The sequence below is a fragment of the Delphinapterus leucas genome, chromosome X (assembly GCF_059928025.1).
Source record: "Delphinapterus leucas isolate spDelLeu-1000000601 "Yukka" chromosome X, BTC_Dleu_Yukka2, whole genome shotgun sequence".
NCBI classification, from domain to species: Eukaryota; Metazoa; Chordata; class Mammalia; order Artiodactyla; family Monodontidae; genus Delphinapterus; species Delphinapterus leucas.
Window position 1 is genome coordinate 76,470,311 of NC_143150.1, and position 21,266 is coordinate 76,491,576.

The 21,266-nt window shown below is 36.1% G+C and overlaps 1 pseudogene; it reads left to right on the forward strand.

The window, feature by feature from the left end:
• The first annotated feature begins 20,398 nt into the window (after positions 1 to 20,398).
• LOC111169696 (ubiquitin-like protein FUBI pseudogene) lies at positions 20,399 to 20,923 on the forward strand (annotated as a pseudogene).
• Positions 20,924 to 21,266: the final 343 nt, after the last annotated feature.

Sequence of the window (21,266 nt, forward strand, 5' to 3'; positions counted from 1 at the left end):
GAGCACACAGCTTCTAAGTCCCAGTCTCCAAATCCAAGCTTGGTTACAGATACAGAGGCCCATATTTTTTTCTACTCTGCCACTGCTCATCTTGGATTCTAGATTATAGAACCATAAAAAGTGAAAATTGAAAGGAATCTTAAGAATTATGTAATTCCTGCCTTGTTAGCCCCCTTTCACTCCCTGAGATGTCCTCCATGAAAATCCATGGTTCCATGGCTAGTCCAACTCCCTCTGATTCAGTCTCCAACATTTTATAGATGTAGGAACAAAAGTTTAAAAGGGTAAACATACCCACTCAGAGTTATACTGAGAGTTAGCTTAGAATGAACATTAAAGGTGAATGTCTAATAAGGTATCAGAGGAAGGGAGATGGCTCAGACCACAAATGGATGCAGTCAGTCAATCTCAGAAGTTGTATTATGTACTCACTATGTGGTAAAAAATATTGCTTAATTAATACACATCTGTTGTTAACAACTGCTATGTTATACCCATATGTAGTATGGTTAAGTGGGTCCTACACACAGGCAGAGGTTTGATCCAAATAAACCACAGTGGACTCCTGTAATCTGAGTCTGTAATTCAAGAGGAAAAAGTGCTACCCAGTGCTCACGCCAATCATAACCTACTTTTCCTATTGCATTTGTTGTTCTGAGGATCAAGTTAGATAATCAATGTGGAAAATGATTTGAAAACTGTAAAGTGCTGTGCAAATGTAAGGACTTGAAACATTATTGCTATTACCATTATTCTAAGTTATGGTTTCAATCTTACAGAATTTTTAGCTCAACATGACTCAAGACTTTCACTAATTAGACCCACCCCCGGGCTCTAGAGAGTCTTTCCATACAGATATATACCTGATTGTCATTATCAGTATTCTCAGTCAAAGATTCACTCTGTAACCAACAAATGGGTTTGCTGAACTCATCTTAGTTGTGGTTGGCATGAAACTCTCCCTATCTCATGTGAGTTAAATCAATTAAGTCACATTTATTAAGAACTCACTTTGCAGGACTCATTGTGGAACAAAGACTTTGGATATAATTAAGTAGCTAAAAGCAGTCTGAAAAGGCTGGGATTATGAGCCAAAACCAAGAAGTTCAACTGAAATATGCATGTAAGATTATGCACTTGTGTCTAGCACAAAAAACAAACAGAAAACAATCACCAAAAACAATGGTCTCAGAGAAAGGAGATGAGACTTATCACTGGCATCTATAAACAAACTTAGGGAATGTACCCACCTGCAAACTCAGTTAATAAAAAGATGTGGCTAACAGAAGAAATAGTAATGCAAGCTGTATAAATAGAAACATTAACTAAATAATGTTTGAACATTCATAGTACTCAGTCTAGCAAATACTAGGCAATACATATTTATTTGAAAGATTGAATAAAGTAATTTTAAAATCATTTATATTACAGGTATTCTAAAAGGAAGTTCCTTCTGTGAGTTGTTAGTAAGAGTTAGTTAAAAAAAAAACAACTCTATATGAAAACACTTTTGTGAAATTCCAATCTAAAGAAAATTAAAATCTTTCTTTGACTATAGACTTCTCAATTCTCTAATATGCAAATTGCATTGTGACTCTCCATGAAGGAATTATAGATGCATTGTTTCCTAAACTTATTTGACCGCAGGAATTTTTTTCTGTAGAACATTTTATGTGACCAGTGTTCAGTAAAAATGCACTTCAGGAAATGCTGATCCAGAACCACAAAGGTGATACTCTATCTATTCAGACTATCTGGGTCCCATATTTTAAGAGTAAACATATGTAATGGAATATATCCACATGGAGGTCACTGGGTCATGAGGAGATAAGAAACAAGTTCCCTTGATCTGGGGGCTGGTTGGCTTGCAGTATACTCGGGGACATTTGGTTTCTGTCTTCTGAGCTCTGAAGGCATGACACCTCACAGAGGGTCCAAGCTGGGATGTATGGATATAAGCCACATAGAGATGATTTTCAACTTGGAACAAAGTAGAACTTTCTAAAAGAAATAGCCTCTTGATATCAAGTGACCTCGCCATCACAAGATGTATCTAAGCTGAGTACTCAGGACTAGTTTTTAATGTTCCAAGAATCATATGTTTGGGGTATGGAAGGGAGGTCTTGACAGATTCACCCAACACTGAGAGTCCAAGTTTCCAAATGAAACTGAAATTGGCATCATGGGGGGAGGGACAGGTTGAGAGACTATGCAAAGCAATTGTTCTCAAACTTGATCATACCTTAGAATTGCCTGGAGGGCTTGTTAAAACAGATTTATGACTTCCAATTCCAGTCAAGACAAAGTAATCACCCAGTTCCTCACTAGCCCTCCCTCTTACAACTAAAAAATTCTGGACATAACAAACAAACATAAAAAGACTGAAAAGTAGAAAGAATAAGGACTACCTAGAGACTTCAGGATCTGAGAAACAGTGTGGTGGGAAGCTCCCCGGGTTTCCTTTTAGGCTCTCATATACCCCTATGGGACACTGTGAGAAGTGTGCAACCTGGCACAAACAACTGGCACACACCAAAAAAAGCTACAAGAAAATCCTGCTCACTGTAGCCAAAGGATTGGAATAAATGTGGCACACAGAACAGAAAACCTTTTATGAAAACATAATATCTGCCTTAATCCAGCCAAACACCAAAAGAAAAACTTCCTCCACACACTATCCCCATCCATTGTCAGAAATACCAATCAGGGATCTGAACTCCTAAACCTACCCAGTGACAAAGAAGCAGAACAAGGTGGTGCAAGGCAGTGCTAGCCAGCACTCCACTCTTCCTGCCAATGTAGTATGAACAGGGCCTATCTGGAAGCTGAACTTCCACCTCTCTTCAGTGCAAGATAGTGTAAGTCAGTGCTCTGTTTTTGCAGAGGTGGTGTCAGTAGGGTGTGGGGGTGGTGTTGCTGAATTTCAGTCTACACTCAGCAACAGTAAAATGGAGTAAAGTGGTATAGGGAAGTCCTGGTCAGCACTTACTTCCCACTCCTGCTCCATTATCAGCAGAAACCAGGGGGATACTGAGATTCCAAGTCTACCAGGCAGCAACAGGGCAGAACGAGGCAATAAGAAGTAGAGAGAAGTGATACTCATTGAAACTCTTCTTCCTCCCAGCTCCATATCAGCAGAGTCCAGAGGGTAGCTGAGCTGTCACCTCCACCTGGCAACAAGGTAGATTAACATAGTGCTAGGAAGTGATTTTCAGTACTCCATTTCCTGCTCACCCCTCCCAGTATCAGTGAGGCAAAACAGGGAGCTGATTTTCCACTCCAAACCACTGGTAATGGGGCAGAAAGAAGCAGTGCCAGGTGGTGATTGTTTGCACTTTTCTTTCCTCTATTGCCATCCTCTGCCCTTCATTCACATCAGTGGGGCCGAATTGCGAGCTGAACTTCCAGCTCTCACACAGAAACAATGAGTACTATGAGTTAGTGCTCTGCTGAGAGGTATAAGCAGGGCCAAGAAGGATAATGAACTTCAACCACCACCTGCTGACAATGAGGTAGGGCAAGGTGGGGGGAATCCAAGTTCGGCATTTGCCAGGGTCATAGCAGTGAGTCCAGCAGAAAACTAACCATCCACTTGAACCTGGGTCTGTGCATTATACCTAAAAAGGTGAATTTCTAAGGAGAAAAAAGATGATTTAATAGAATTCAGAGTCTCATAACAAAATAGCCAAAAAGTTCAGGGTACAATGAAAAATCATTTATTATACCAAGAACTTGGAAAATCTCAACTTGAGAAAACTTCACAATTTGATGAAACCAGGGTTACCCAGATACACGAGAAAATAAATTATAGACCAATAAGACATAAATATAGAAGCAAAAATATTCAACAAAATTATAGCACATCGAAACCAGAAATACATAAAAAGGATTACACAGGATGATCAAGTTGGATTTATGCCAGGAATGCAAGGTGAGTTTAACATCTGAAAATCAATTAATGTAGTATACCACAAAAATAGGCTAAAGGACAAAAATTACATGATCCTCAGAGTAAGTGCAGAAAGAGCATTTGACAATATCTAACACGGTAACATGATAAAAGCCCTCAACAAAATAAAAACAAGGAAACTTTCTCAATAAAACGCATCTATAAAAACCCCACAACCAACATCATATTTAATTGTAAAAGAATGAACGTTTTCTCCCTAAGCTCAGGAAAACAATAAGTATGTTCACTCTTGCTGTTTCTATTAAACATTGTGCTAGAGCTTCTCTACTGGACAATTAGGCAAGAAAAAAAATAAAAAGCATCAAAATTGGAAAGGAAGAAATAAAACAATTCACAGACATCATCTTATATATAGAAAACGGTAATTAATCCACTAAAAAATATTAGAACTTATAAACAAGTTCAAGAGGATTGCAGTATACAAGATCAATATACTAAAACCATTGTATTTTGGGGTCTTTCGTAGTTCCATACAAATTTTAGGATTGTTTGTTCTATTTCTTTTAAAAACACCATTGGAATTTTGTTTGGGATTGCATTGAATCTGTAGATTGCTTTGGGTAGTATGGATATTTTGACAATAATAATTCTTCCAATCCATGAGCATAGAATATCTTTCCATTATTTGTATCTTCAATATTTTCATCATTGTCTTATAGTGTTCAGTGTACAGGTCTTTTACCTCCTTCCTTACATCTATTCCTATATATTTTATTCTTTTTAATGCATTTGTAAAGGGGATTGTTTTCTTCATTTCTCTTTCTGATATTTTATTATTAGTGTATAGAAAATTTTTATATTGATTCTGTATCTTGCTTTTACTGAATTTGTTTATCCGTTCTAACATGTTTTTTGGTGGAGTCTTCAGGGCTTTTGGTGTGTAATACCACGTCATCTGAAAATAGGGAGTTTTACATCTTTCTATCTAAATAGGATAACATAAATTTCTTCTTATTACTAATTTCTCTGCCTAGGACTTCCAATAGTATGTTGAATAAAGGTGGCAAGAGTGGGCATCATTGCTGTTCCTGATCTTAGATAAAAAGCTTTCAGCTTTTCACCATTGAGTATGATGTTAGCTGTGGGTTTGTCATACATGGTCTTTATTATGCTGAGGTAGGTTCCCTCTTTGCCCACTTTCTGGAGAGTTTTTGTCATAAATGCATGTTGAATATTGTCAAATACTCTTTCAGTATCTATTGAGATGGTCATAGGTTTTCTATCTTCAAGTTTGTTAATGTGTTGCGTCACATTGATTGATTTGTGGATGTTGATCTATAATTGTATCCCTGGAATAAATCCCACATAATCATAGAGTATGATCCTTTTAGTGTATAGTTAAATTTCGTTAGCTAATATTCTGTTGAGGACATTTGCATCTATGTTCATCAGGGATATTGGCCTGAAATATTTAGTTATTTGTGGTGTCTTGTATGTTTTTGTATCAGGGTAATATGAGTTTAGAAGTGTTCCATCCTCTTCTATTTTTGGAAGAGTTTCGTATTAGTATTAATTCTGTTTTAAATGTTGGGTTGAATTCACTAGTGAATCAATCTTTTCCTGCACTTTTGCTTATTGGGAGGTTTGTGATTACTGATTCAATATCCTTAATAGTAATCAGTTTGTTCAAATGTTCTATTTCTTCATGATTCATTCTTGGTAGATGTATGCTTCTAGGAATGTATCTATTTCTTCCAGGTTGTCAAATTTGTTGGCATGTATTTGTTCACAATACACTCATTTCTTCTATGACTTTTTTATATTTCCTTACTTCTACTATTTTTTAACTGAAGAAAAGTTGGTTCACAATATTTTGTTAGATTCAGGCGTACAGCACAATTTGTTTTGGGGTATTTTTGCAAATTATATTTTATAATTACAAAATATTGGGTGTAATTCCTTGTGCTGCACAGTAAATCATTCTTGCTTATTTATTTTATGTATAGTAGTTTGTATCTGTTAATTTCATACTCCTAATTTGTCCCTTCCCACCCGCTTCCCATTTGGTAACCATAAGTTTATTTCTATGTCTGTGAGTCTGCTTCTGTTTTGCATATAGATACATTTGTATTACTTTTTATATTCCACACATAAGTGATATCATATAGTATTTGTCTTCCTCTGTCTGACTTATTTCACTAAGCATAATATTCTCTAGGTCTGTCCATGATGCTACAAATTGCAATATTTTATTCTTTTTTATGACTGAGTAATATTTCATTATATTTATCTGCGTGTATCTTTTCAAATGAGAGTTTTCTTTTTTTCTGGATATATACCAAGGAGTGGGATTGCTGGATCATATGGAAGTTTTATTTTTAGATATTTTTAACATCTTTATTGGAGTACAATTGCTTTACAATGTTGTGTTAGTTGCTGCTGTATAACAAAGTGAATCAGCTATACATATACATATATGTCCATAGCGCCTCCCTCTTGCATCTCCCTCTCACCCTCCCTATCCCGCCCCTCTAGGAGGACACAAAGCACCAAGCTGATGTCCCTGTGTTATGTGGCTGCTTCCCACTAACTATCTATTTTACATTTGGTAGTGTATATATGTCCATGTCACTCTCTCACTTCGTCCCAGCTTACCCTTCCCCCTCCCCGTGTCCTCAAGTCCATTCTCTATGTCTTCGTCTTTATTTCTGTCCTGCCCCTACATTCTTCAGAACCTTTTTTTTTTTAGATTCCTTATATGTGTGTTAGCATATGGTATTTGTTTTTCTCTTTCTGACTTACTTCACTCTGTATGACAGACTCTAGGTCCATCCACCTCACTACAAATAACTCAATTTTGTTTCTTTTTTTTTTTTTTTTTTTTTGCAGTACGTGGGCCTCTCACTGTTGTGGCCTCTCCCATTGCAGAGCATAGGCTCAGCGAGCCCGCTCCGCGGCATGTGGGATCTTCCCTGACCGGGGCACGAACCCGTGTCCCCTGCATCGGCAGGCAGACTCTCAACCCCTGCGCCACCAGGGAAGCCCAATTTTGTTTCTTTTTATGGGTGAGTAATATTCTATCGTATATATGTGTCACATCTTCTTTATCCATTCATCTGTCGATGGACACTTAGGTTGCTTCCGTGTCCTGGCTTTTGTAAATAAAGCTCTTGCAGTGTTTTTAGCTGTAATCCCCTGTTATTATATAGGAGTACTAGTGATATATAGGAGTAATAGTGATATATAGGAGTAATAGTGATAAAGTGTGAGTAGAATGGAAGCATTCACTAGTCTTTTGATTAGGTCTCAATCTTTTTGTGTGCCTGAGTTGAGTATTTCCTATCTCCCAGGTCAGTTCAGCTCTGGTAAAACCCCAGTCAGTTAGGCTCTGAAAAAACCTTACCTTGAGGGCAGGCCTTGTTGAAGAGAATAGAGAGGTCTGGATATATTTCCAAATGGCTACTTTTTCTCTCCCCTTGCTGGAAGGACAGGAGAATTTTTCTCCAGTCTTCACAGTGAGAACCTGGTAGTGTTCTCGCAGGTAAAATGCATAAAAGTGTGGAGAACCCCCTAAGGCTGGGCCCACTGTGGATATTTAGCCCTTGATCTAGTCCATACTGATCATCTAGCAATCTGTCAATTACAGTTTTAAAGTGTTCTTACTGATACTGGCTTCAGCTGCAGGCTTCTACTCCTAGTCAGATATGAGTCTCTATATCCACCGGTCTGTCTCTCCATCTTACAGAACAGCAGTTTGCTTTGTGATCTCAATTCTCTGATGGATCGAAGAAGTGATTTTAAGTTTGCTCAGCTTTGTTCTTATTGTGAGTATGGGAGTGATGGCTTTCAAGTGCTTGAAACTTGAAGCCAGAAATTGGAAGTATATACATTTATATTTTTAATTTTCAAAACACATCTAGAAAAACATGAATCTTTCTGAAGTTTCAGCTTACCTGAAAATATGTACAGGCTGTGTGACTTTGCACAATTAATTTAATCCATCTCTTCATCTATAAAATAAGCATAATAATAACTACCTTGCTAGATTGTTATAAGACATAAATGAGATATGTAAAGCATCTAGCACAGTGCATGGCTCATATATATTCAATAAATGTTAGCTTTAGTTATGGTGTCATTTATCTTCATCAGAACCCTAGGCTTGAATAGAGACAAAGTGTACAAAGTATTCCCTAATTTAGAAGATGAAAAATCAGAAGAAAATGGCCCACTTGCCTTATTGTCAGTTTGTGATTAAGTCAGGACCAGACTCAGGCTAGGACTGCTGCTGGCTTCCATGGCCCTGATGCTATTACAAGACCCCTTTTCTTAATATCAGATGGCAAACAGCCTGGCCACATAGATCAAAACCTGTCAGATCTCAAATTTACTACTATAAAAGCAGTCCCAGGGACTGCACATCTGTCTGTCCCACTCTGATGTATTTGTGGGGTTTGCCTGCAGAAAGCATGATGGTTACAAATAGAGGGCATTATAATGATAGAGAAATGTAGCATGTTATCACAGAAACCGACATGTGACGGTGGTAGTGCTCTGAGTAGGTATGAAAAAAGGTTCTGAAGCATATAGAGAAAATAAATTAATATATCTAAAAAGGTATAGAACTCAGCAGAGGTTACTGCTTTTGCTCTGGTCAAGATGCTCATATCTAATATGGGATAGTTCTAGCTCCCTGGTATTTTCTCTCTAGAAGACGGAAAGACACAATGGCCTCAAGCAAAAGAAATGAGAATGGCAGATACAGAACCAGGGTTTAGAGGACCATGTTGAAACTCATAAGAATTATTTACTGGCCATGGTGGTTTTCCGTCTTCTAGAAAGAAAATCCTGGGGAGCTAAACTTCTATACTGCTGAGATGATGTACTCACTAGCACCTGGGGGAAGTGTGATAAAATCTAAGGATAATCTTGTCCATATATATATATATATTTTTTTTTTTTTTTTGCTGTACACGGGCCTCTCACTGTTGTGGCCTCTCCCGTTGTGGAGCACAGGCTCCGGGCGTGCAGGCTCAGTGGCCATGGCTCACGGGCCCAGCTGCTCCACGGCATGTGGGATCTTCCCGGACCGGGGCACAAATCCATGTCCCCTGCATCGGCAGGCAGACTCTCAACCACTGCGCCACCAGGGAAGCCCTTGTCCATATTTTTTCATCCTCATTTTCTTCTGAGGGATATGCCAAATGTCCACTGAATAGATAGAAGCTCTCTGGGAGCTTTTCTGTGACACAAGAAGAAGTGGAAAATAGGGCTTTGAGCCCCTGTTATTCTCAGCACTCTTCATGCCATTGCCATTTTGGAAAATAAAGATAAAAATTTTAGTTAGCCCCTTGCCTCCCACTGTATACCAAATCTATACCAGATTAATTAAATATTTAAATATGAAAAATGAAATCATGAAAGAACTAGAAAAAATATAGTTACCTATATAAATGCTGGTGTATCCAAATTTAAAATGATAATGTAGAAATGTAGTTATTGACATAGAAGAAAGTTATCAAACAACATTTTTATTTGATCCCATTTTGTAAAAATACATATTTATATGCATAGGAAATTTCTAGATATGCAGAAAATGTTAATACTGGTTATTCGTGAGAAGTTTATTTAAGCTATTTTTTTTCCTTTTTGCTTCCCTTTTCTAGGTATGTAGATGTGCATGCATTTAAGTACGTATAATGAGTAGGTATTTCTGGTATAAAAATAATAAAAGTTAACAAAAAACTTTTAACATCTTTATTGGAGTATAATTGCTTTACAATGGTGTGTTAGTTTCTCCTGTATGACAAAGTGAGCCATCTATATGTATACATATGCCCCCATATCACTCCCCCCTTGCATCTCCCTCCCACCTTCTGTATTCCACCCCTATAGGTGGTCACAAAGCACCGAGATGATCTCCCTGTGCTATGTGGCTGCTTCCCACTAGCTATCTCTTTTACATTTGATATTGTGTATATTAGTCCACACCACTATCTCACTTCGTCCCAGCTTAGAGTTACCCCTCCCCGTGTCTTCAAGTCCATTCTCTACATCTGCATCTTTATTCCTGTCCTGCCTCTAGGTTCTTCAGAACCTTTTTTTTTTTTTAAGATTCCATATACACGTGTTAGCATATGGTATTTGTTTTCCTCTTTCTGACTTACTTCACTCTGTATGACAATCTCTATTCAATCCACCTCACTACAAATAACTCAATTTTGTTTCTTTTCAGGGCTGAGTAATATTCGATTGTATAAATGTGCCACATCTTCTTTATCCATTGATCTGTTGATGGACACTTAGGTTGCTTCCATGTCCTGGGTACTGTTAATAGAGCTGCAATGAACACTGGGGTACATGACTCTTTTTGAATTATGGTTTTCTCAGAGTATATGCCCAGTAGTGGGATTGCTGGGCCGTATGGTAGTCTTATTTTTAGTTCCTTAAGGAACCTCCATACTGTTCTCCATAGTGGCTGTATCAATTTACATTCCCACCAACAGTGCAAGAGAGTTCCCTTTTCTCCACACTCTCTCCAGCATTTATTGTTTGTAGATTTTTAGATGATGGCCATTCTGACTGGTGTGAGGTGATACCTCACTGTAGTTTTGATTTGCATTTCTCTAATAATTAATGATGTTGAGAATTCTTTCATGTGTTTGTTGGCAATCTGTATATCTTCTTTGGAGAAATGTCTATTTAGGTCTTCTGCCCATTTTTGGATTGGGTTGTTTGTTTGTTTTTATATTGAGCTGCAAGAGCTGCTTGCATATTTTGGAGATTAATCCTTTGTCAGTTGCTTCATTTTCAAATATTTTCTCCCACTTTGAAGGTTATCTTTTCATCTTGTTTATGGTTTCCTTTGTTGTGCAAAGCTTTTAAGTTTCATTAGGTTCCATTTGTTTAGTTTTGTTTTTATTTCCATTACTCTAGGAGGTGGGTCAGAAAAGATCTTGCTGTGATTTATGTCAAAGAGTGTTCTTCCTGTGTTTTCCTCTAAGAGTTTTATAGTGTCCAGTCTTACATTTAGGTGTATAATCCAATTTGACTTTATTTTTGTGTATGTTGTTAGGGAGTGTTCTAATTTCATTCTTTTCCATGTAGCTGTCCAGTTTTCCCAGCACCACTTATTGAAGAGAGTGTCTTTTCTCCATTGTATATACTTGCCTTCTTTGTCACAGATTAGTTTACAATAGGTGTGTGGGTTCATCTCTGGGCTTTCTATCATGTTCCATTGATCTATATTTCTGTTTTTGCTCCAGTACCATATTGTCTTGATTACTGTAACTTTGTAGTGTAGTCGGAAGTTAGGGAGTCTGTATCCTCCAGCTCCTTTTTTTTCCCTCAACATTGCTTTTGCTATTTGGGGTCTTCTGTGTCTCTATACAGTTTAATTTTTTTTGTTCTACTTCTGTAAAAAATGCCATTTGTAATTTGATAGGGATTGCATTGAATCTGTAGATTGCTTTGGGTAGTATCGTCATTTTCCCAGTATTGTTTCTTCCAGTCCAAGAACATGGTATATCTTTCCAGCTGGTTTTATCATCTTTGATTTCTTTCATCAGTGTCTTATAGTTTCCTGAGTACAGGTCTTTTGTCTCCTTAGGTAGGCTTATTCCTAGGTATTTCATTCTATTTGATGCGATGGTGAATGGCATTCTTTCCTTAATTTCTCTTTCTGGTCTTTTGTTGTGAGTGTATAGGAATGCAGGAGATTTCTGAGCATAATTTTGTATCCTGCAACTTTACCAAATTCATTTATTAGCTCCAGTAGTTTTCTGGTGGCATCTTTAGAATAATCTATGTATAGTATCATGTAATCTGCAAACTGTGACAGTTTTACTTATTTTTTTCAAATTTGTATCCGTTTTATTTCATTTACTTCTCTGATTGCCATGGCTAGGACTTCCAAAACCATGGTGAATAATAGTGGTGAGAGTGGATATCCTTGTCTTGGTCCTGATCTTAGAGGAAATGCTTTCAGTTATTTGCCATTGAGAATGATGTTTGCTGTGGGTTTATCACATATGGCCTTTATTATGTTGAGGTAGGTTCCCTCTATGCCCACTTTCTGGAGAGTTTTTATCATAAATGGGCATTGAATTTTATCAAAAGCTTTTTCTGCATCTATTGAGATGATCATATGGTTTTTATTCCTTAATTTGTTAATATAATGTATCACATAGAATTATTTGCATATATTTAAAATCCTTGCATCCCTGGGATAAATCCCACTTGATCATGGTGTATGATCCTTTTAATGTGTTGTTGGATTCTGTCTGCTAGTACTTTGTTGAAGATTTTTGCATCTATATTCATCAGTGATATTGGTCTGTAATTGTCTTTTATTATACTATCTTTGTCTGGTTTTTGTTTCAGTGTGATTGTGGCTTTGTAGAATGATTTTCGGAGTGTTCTTTCTTCTGCAACTTTTTGGAAGAGTTTGAGAAGGATGGGTTTTAGCTCTTCTCTAAATGTTTGATAAATTTTACCTGTGAAGCCATCTGGTCCTTCACTTTTGTTTGTTGGAAGATTTTTAATCACAGTTTCAATTTCATTACTTGTGATTGGTCTGTTCATATTTTCCTTTCTTCCTGGTTCAGTCTTGGTAGGTTATACCTTTCTAAAAATGTGTCTATTTCTTCCAGGTTGTCCATTTTCTTGGCATAGAGTTGCTTGTGGTAGTCTCTTATGATCCTTTGTATTTCTGTGGTGTCCACTGTAACTTCTTCTTTTTCATTTCTAATTTTATTGATTTGAGTGCTCTCCCTCTTTTTCTTGATAATCTGGATAAACGTTTATCAATTTTGTTTATCTTCTGAAAGAACCAGCTTTTAGTTTTACTGATCTTTCTTACTGTTTTCTTTGTTTCTATTTCATTTATTTCTGCTCTAATCTTTATGAGTTCTTTCCTTCTAATAACTTTGGGATTTGTTTTTCTTTCTCTAGTTCTTTTAGGTGTAAGCTTAGAATTTTTGTTTGAAATTTTTCTTTGCTCTTGAGATAGGATTGTATTGCTATAAACTTCCCTCCTAGAACTGCTTTTGCTGCATCCCATAGGTTTTGGATCATCGGGGTTTTTGTTGTCATTTGTCTCTAGGTATTTTTTTTTCTCTTTGATTTCTTCAGTGATCTATTGGTTATTTAGTAACGTATTGTTTAGACTCCATGTGTTTGTATTTTTTACGGGTTTTTTCACTGTAATTGATTTCTAATCTCATAGTATATTTGTTGGAAAATAAGCTTAATATGATTTCAATTTTCTTAAATTTACTGAGGCTTGATTTGTAACCCAAGATATGATCCATCTTGAAGAATGTTGCATGTGCACTTGGGAAGAAAGTGTAATCAGCTGTTTTCAGATGGAATGTCCTATAAATATCAATTAAATCTATCTGGTCTTTTGTATCATTTAAAGCTTGTGTTTCCTTATTAATTTTCTGTCTGGATGATCTGTCATTGGTGTAAGTGAGGTGTTAAAGTCCCCCACTATTATTGTGTTACTGGCGATTTCCTCTTTTACAGCTGTTAGCATTTGCTTATGTGTGACAGTACTCCTATGTTGGGTGTATCTATATTTATAATTGTTATATCTCATTCTTGGATTGATCCTTTGATCATTATGCAGTGTCCTTCCTTGCCTCATGTAACATTCTTTATTTTAAAGTCTATGTTATGTGATATGAGTATTGCTAATTCTTCTTTCTTTTGATTTCCATTTGCATAGTATATCTTTTTCCATCCCCTCACTTTCAGTCTGTATGTGTCCCTAGGTCTGAAGTGGGTCTCTTGTAGACAGCATATATATGGGTCTTGGTTTTGTACCCATTCAGCCAGTCTATGTCTTTTGGTGGGAACATTTAATCAATTTACATTTAAGGTAGTTATCGATATGTATGTTCCTATTACCATTTCTAAATTGTTTTAGGTTTGTTTTTGTAGGTCCTTTTCTTCTCTTGTGTTTCCCACTTAGAGAAGTTCCTTCAGCATTTGTTATAGAGCTTGTTTGGTGGTGCTGAATTCTCTTAGCTTTTCTTTGTCTGTAAACCTTTTGATTTCTCCATCGAATCTGAATGTGATCCTTGCCAGGCAGAGTAATCTTAGTTGTAGGTTATTCCCTCTCATCACTTTAAATGTGTCATGCCACTCCCTTCTGGCTTGGAGAGTTTCTGCTTAGAAATCAGCTGTGAACCTTAGCGAGTTCCCTTGTATGTTATTTGCCATTTTTCCCTTGCTGATTTTAATAATTTTTGTTTGTCATTAATTTTTGTCACTTTGATTACTATGTGTTTCGGTGTGTTTCTCCTTGGGTTTATCCTGCCTGGGACTTTCTGTTCTTCCTGGACTTGGGTAGCTATTTCCTTTCACATGTTAGGGAAATTTTCAACTATAATCTCTTCAAATATTTTCTTGTGTCTTTTCTCTCTCTCTTCTCCTTCTGGGACCCCTATAATGCGAATGTTGGTGTGTCTAATGTTGTCCGAGAGGTGTCTTAGGCTGTCTTCATTTCTTTTCATTCTTTTTGTTTATTCTGTTCTACGACAGTGAATTCCACCATTCTGTCTTCCAGGTCACATAATCAGTTCTTCTGCCTCAGTTATTGTGCTGTTTATCCTTTCTAGTGTATTTTTAATTTCAGTTATTGTATTGTTCCTCTCTGTTTGTTCTTTCATTCTTCTTGGTCTTTGTTAAACATTTCTTGCATCTTCTCAATCTTTACCTCCATTCTTTTCTGAGGTCCTGGATCATCTTCATTATCAGTATTCTGAATTCTTTTTCTGGAAGGTTGCCTCTCTCCACTTCATTTAGTTATTTTTGGGGGTTTTATCTTTTTCCTTCCTCTGCTACATAGTCCTTGGCCTTTTCATTTTGTCTGTCTTTCTGTGAATGTGGCTTTTGTTCCACAGGCTGCAGGGTTGTAGGTCCTCTTGCTTCTGCTTTCTGCCCTATGGTGGATGAAGCTATCTAAATGGCTTGTGCAAGCTTCCTGATGGGAGGGACTTGTGGTGGGTAGAGCTGGGTGTTGCTCTGGTGGACAGAGCTCAGTAAAACTGTAAACCTCTTGTTTGCTGATGGGTGAGACTGTGTTCCCTCTCTGCTGTTTTTTTTGCCTGAGGTGACCCAGCACTGTCGCCTATGTGCTCTTTGGAAGGGCTAATGTTTGACCCCGGGAATACTCATGTCAAGTAGTTCTTCCCAGAACTTCTTCTGCCAGTGTCTGTGTCCTCTTGGTGATCCACAGCACTCCCCCACCTCTGAAAGAGACCCTCCAACACTAGCAGGTAGGTGTGGTTCAGTCTCCTATGGGGTCACTCTTCCTTCCCCCTGGGTCCTGATGTGCACACTACCTTGTGTGTGCCCTCCAAAAGTGGAGTCTCTGTTTCCCCCACTCCTGTTGAAATCCTGCTGTCAAATTCTGCTAGCCTTCAAAGTGTGATTTTATGGGAATTCCTCCTCCCTTTGCCAGACTCTCAGGTTGGGAAGCCTAACATGGGGCTCAGAACCTTGACTCCAGTGAGTAGACTTCTGTGGTATAATTGTTGTCCAGTTTGTGAGTCACACACCCAGCCCTTATGGGATTTGATTTTATTGTGATGGCTCCCCGCCTACCATCTCATTGAAGCCTCTCCTTTGTCTTTGGATGTGGGGTATCTTTTTTGGTGAGTTCCAGTGTCTTCCTGTCGATGATTGTTCAGCAGTTCATTGTGATTTAGGTGCTCTTGCAAGATGGAGTGAGTGCACGTCCTTCTACTCCACCATATTCAACAAAGTAGCCTTCTGCTCATTTTTTATTTTTACTTTTTAAATATTGAGTTGTGTAAGCTATTTGCATATTTTGGATATTAACCCTCTGTCAGTCCCATTGTTTGTAAATATTTTCTCCCATTCCACAGGTTGTCTTTTCCCTTTGTCAATGGTTTCTTTTGTTGCAAAAGCTTCTAAGTTTAATTAGGTCCCATTTGTTTATTTTTGTTTTTATTTCTTTTGCCTCAGAGACTGATAGAAGGAAATACTGCTGTGATATATATCAAACAGTGGTTTCTGTTCTCTTCTAGGGATTTAATTGTTTCAAGGCCTTACATTTATGTCTTTAAATCATTTTGAGTTTATTTTTGTATATGGTATGAGTTTATGTTCTAATCTCATGCTTTGGCATGTAGTTCTCTAGTTTTTGCAACACCATTTTTTGAAGAGACTGTCTTTTCTCCATCGTGTATTCTTGCCTCATATGTCATTGATTAATTGACCATAGGTGTGTGGGTTTACTTCTGGGCTCTATTTTGTTCCATTGATCAATATGTCTGTTTTTGTGCCAACAGATCAATGTTTTTATTGCTGTAGCTTTGTAATAGAGTCTGAAGTCTGAAAGGGTTATACTTCCAGCTTTGTTCTTTTACTCAGGATAGCTTTGGCAATTCTCAGTCTTTTGTAGTACCATATAAATTTTAGAATTATTTATTCTAATTTTGATATTTTAGATATTTTGATAGGGATTGATTTAAATCTGCAGATTGCTTTGGGTAGTATTGCCATTTTATCAATATGAATTCTTTCAATCCAAGAGCATGGGATATTTTTCCATATCTTTGAATCATCTTCAATGTCCTTTACCCATGTTTTATATAGTTTTCAGCATATAGGTCTTTTGCCTCCATGTTTAAATTTATTCCTACATGTTATATATGTATATATATATACATATATATGATTTTAAATGGGATATTTTTACTTTCTCTTTCAGATATTTTATTATCATTGTATAGAAACACAACAGGATTTTTTATATTAATCTTGTACCCTGCTACTGTGCTGAAGTCATTTATTAGTTCTAATAGTTTCTGTGTGGAGACTTTAGGGTTCTCTATATAGATTATTGTGTCATCAACAAATATTGCCAGTTTTACCTCTTCCCTTCCAACTTGAATACATTTTATTTCTTTTTCTTGTGTAATTGCTGTGTCTAGGACTTCCAGTAGTATGGTAAATAGAAGCAGTAAGAGTTGGCATCCATGTCTTTTTCCTGAATTTAGCAGGAAATCGTTCAGCTTTTCACCAATGGGTATTATGTTTGCTGTGGGTTTGTTTTAAATGGCCTTTATTATTTTGAGAGATGTTCCTTCTATACCCACTTCAATGAGAGTTTTTGTTATGAATGGATGTTGAATTTTTTCAAATGCTATTTCTGTGTCTGTTGAGATGATCATGATGTTTCTATCTTTCCTATAGGTAATGTGGTGTATCACATTGATAGATTTACATATATTGAACCATCCTTGTGACCCTTGAATGAATTTAACTTGATCATGGTACATTATCCCTTTTACATATTGTTGGATTTGGTTTGCTACATTTTGTTGAGGCTTTTTGCATCTATATTCTTCAAATATATTGGCCTGTAATTTTCATTTTCTGTAGTGTTTTGTTTCGTTTAGTATCAGTGTGATGGTGGCCTCATAGAATGAATTTTGGAGTGTTTGTGCTCCCTTTTCTTCAATTTTCTGGAATAATTTGAGAAGGATAGATATTAATTCTTCATATGTTTAGTAGAATTCTCCATTGAAATCATGGATTTTTGTTTGTAGGGAAGGTTTGTTTTTTAATAGATTATACTTCACGTCTAGTGATCAGTCTATTCAAATTGCCTGTTCTTGACTCAGTCTTAGTAAGCTGTATGTTTACAGAAATTTGTCCATTTCTTTTAAATTGTCCAATTTGTTGGCCTATGACTTTTTGTAGTATTCTCCTATGATTTTTTTTTGTATTACCTTTCTTCATGGTCAACTTGGCTAGAGGTTTGTCAATTTTGTTCATCTTTTCAAAAGCATAGCTCTTGGTTTTATTGCTCTTTTCTATCTTTTTTTAATCTCTATTTTGTTTATTTCCTCTCTTTTCTTTATTATTTCCTTCCTTCTACTGACTTTGGGTTTTGTTTGTTCTTCTTTTTCAAACTTTTTTTGTGTTGTATGTTAGGTTGTTCATTTGTGATTTTTCTTGTTTCTTGAAGAAGGTCTACTTTGCTGTGAACTTCTTTCTTAGAACTGCTTTTGCTGCATCCCATAGATTTTGTAAAGTTGTTGTTTCATTTTAATTTGTTTTAAGGTATTTTCTGATTTCTTCATTGACCCATAGGTTTTTTAGTAGCATGTTGTTTAGTCTCCAAGCTTTTGTTCTTTCCTTATTTTTCTTTCAATAATTGACTTCTACTATATTTGTGCTTCACTTGTTCTTATTTTTCTAGTTCTTTGAGGTGTAAAGTTTGGTCGTTTCCTTGAGATTTTTCTTGCTTCTTCATGTAGGTATTTTTCACTATGAACATCCATCTTAAAATTGGTTTTGCTGCATTCCTTGAGTTTTTGTATATTGTATTTCCACTCTCATTTGTCTCAATGTATTTATTTTATATCTTTTTTATTTCTTTTTGAAGTATTAGTTGTTCAATATCATATTTCTTAATCTCCATATTTTTGTGGATTTTCCAGTTTTCTTAGTGTAATTTATTTCAATGGCATCTTTCACAGAAATAAAACTAACAATCCTAAAGTTTGTATGGAAATACAAAAACTCAAATAGCCAAAGCAATCTTTACAATGAAGATGAATATGGAGACGTAACTCTTCCTGATTTCAAACTATATTACAAAACTATAGCAATCAAAATGGTATGGTATTGGCATAGAACAGGACACATAAATCAATAGCGCAGAATACAGAGCCCAGAAATAAACCCACAAATATATGATCAGTTACTTCACAACTATTGGAGGCAAGACTATACAATGGAGAAAGGATAGTCTCTTCAAAAAGTGATGTTGGGAAAACTGAACAGCCACTTGCAAATGAATTAAAAAAGAATACAATCTTATACCTTATACAAAAATTAACTCAAAATGGATTAAAGACTTGAATGTAAGACCTGAAACCATTAAACTTCTAGAAGAAGACATAAGCAGTACACTCATTGTCATCAGTCTTAACAATATTTTTTGTATGTTTCCTCAGGCAAGGAAAACCAAAGCAAAAATAAACAAATGGGACTACATCAACCTAAAAGCTTTTGAACAGCAAAGGAAACTATCAACAAAATGAAAAGAACATCTACTGAATGGGAGAAGATATCTGCAAAAGATATATCAAATAAGTGGTTACTATCCAAACTATACAAAGAACTCATACAACTCAACATTCAGAAAGAGAAAGACAAATACCATATGATCTCACTTACATGTGAAATCTAAAGAAACACAAACAAACAAAACATGAACTCATATAGGGAACAAATTGGTGGTTGTTAGAGTTTGGGAGGGGGGTCGGATGGGCAAAATAGGTAAAGGTACAAACTTCTAGTTATAAAACAAATAAGTAATGGGGATGTAATGTATAACACGGTGATTATAATTAATAATACTGCATTACATATTTGGAAGTTGCTAAGAGATTAATTCTTAAAAGTTCTCTTCTTGAGAAAAAAATTATAACTCTGTATGGTGATAAATATTAACTAGATTTATTGTGGTAGTCATTTTGTAATATGTACAAATATCAAATCATTTTGTTGTACACATGAAAGTCATACAATATTATGTCAATTGTACCTCAGTAAAAAAAAAAAAAAGCCTAAAAAGAAACATCATATGATCATATTATTTGATGTAGCAAACACCTGAAAAGCTCAATGCTTATTTCTTATTAAAACTCTATGAAGTTATGAAGAAAGGGAAATTACTTCAAATTGACAACAGGCATCTACAAAAACTTACAAGTAACACTAATGTTGAAATACTGAAAGCTTTCCCTCTTAAATTGGGGATCAGGCAAAGATAACCACTTTCATCACTCTTATACAGCATAGTACTGGAAGTTCTGGCCAACACAGTAAGGCAAGAAAATCAAATAAAAGGTTTACAGTTTTAAAAGAAATAAATAATACTGTCCTTATATGACTGGCTACTTTAAAAATATATACAAAAAATAGAAATAATGAATACAGCAAGGTGAACTAAAAGAAATCAAATCACACTTCTATACACTAACCATAAATATGTGTAAACCAGAATTAAAATAAATTTTAATAGATTTAAGTTTCTCAACAGAAAATATAATATGTAAGTATACATGTAACAAAATATGTACAGGACCTGTATGTTGAAAATTGCAAAATTTTCCTGATGACAGGAAATCTAAAACCTAAATACTTGGGAAAAAATACTGTATTCATGGATTGAACAAGTCAACATACTAAAGATGTAACTTCTCCCCAGATTGATGGATAAGTTTAATTTAATTCTCAAAATAATTCCAGGAAGGTTTCCTGGTAGACATATACAAGATTACCCTGAAGTGTATATGGTCCTAGGATACCTAAAACAATGTTGACAAAGAAGGATAAAGTATAGGGCGAATCAATCTACTTGATATTAAGGTTTCATATATAGCCAGAGTATTCAAAACACTGTGGTATTTGTGGATAAATAGGCATGTAGATCAATGGAACAGAGTAGAGTACACTAGTGGCAGTGGTATACATGGTTCAGTCACCAACATGCATCTCTTTGTCCACACCCAGGAGCTACACACTCTCGAGGTGACTGACCAGGAGACTGTCACCCAGATCAAAGCTCATGTAGTCACATTGGAGGGCATCACTACAGAAGATCAAGTCCTGCTCCTGGAATGTGCACCCCTAGAGGATGAGGCTACCCTGGGCCAGTGTGGGGTGGAGGCTCTGAGCACTCTGGAAGTAGCCGGCCACATGATTGGAGGTAAAGTCCATGGTTCCATGGCCGCTGCCAGGAAAATAAGAGGTCAGACTTCCAAGGTGGCCAAACAAGAGAAGAAGAAGATGGGCTGGGCCAAGAGGCATATGCAGTACAACCGGTGCTTTGTGAATATTGTGCCTACCTTTGGCAAGAAGAAGGGCCATAATGCCAACTCTTAAGTCCTTTGTAATTTTGGCTGTCTTTAATAAAGCCACTTAGCCCAATCATTAAAAAAATAATAATAGAGTACCCAGAAATAGACACATACAATATGCTCAACTGATTTTTGACAAAGGTATGAAATCAATTCCATGGAGGAAAGACAACATTTCAACAAATAGTACTGGAATAATGGGAAATATATAAGTAAAAATAATTGTACCTATACCACACAACTTATACAAAAATTAACTCAAAATAGATAATGGATTCAAATTTAAAAGTAAAACTATAAAACTTTTAGAAAAATCAAAGGAGAAATTTTGGGAGATCTAGGGCTAGGCAGAGATTTTAGTTTTGACAACAAAAGCACAGTTCATAAAAGAAAAGAACGATTAATTGAATCTCATCAAAATAAAAAAGTTTGCTCTATGTAAG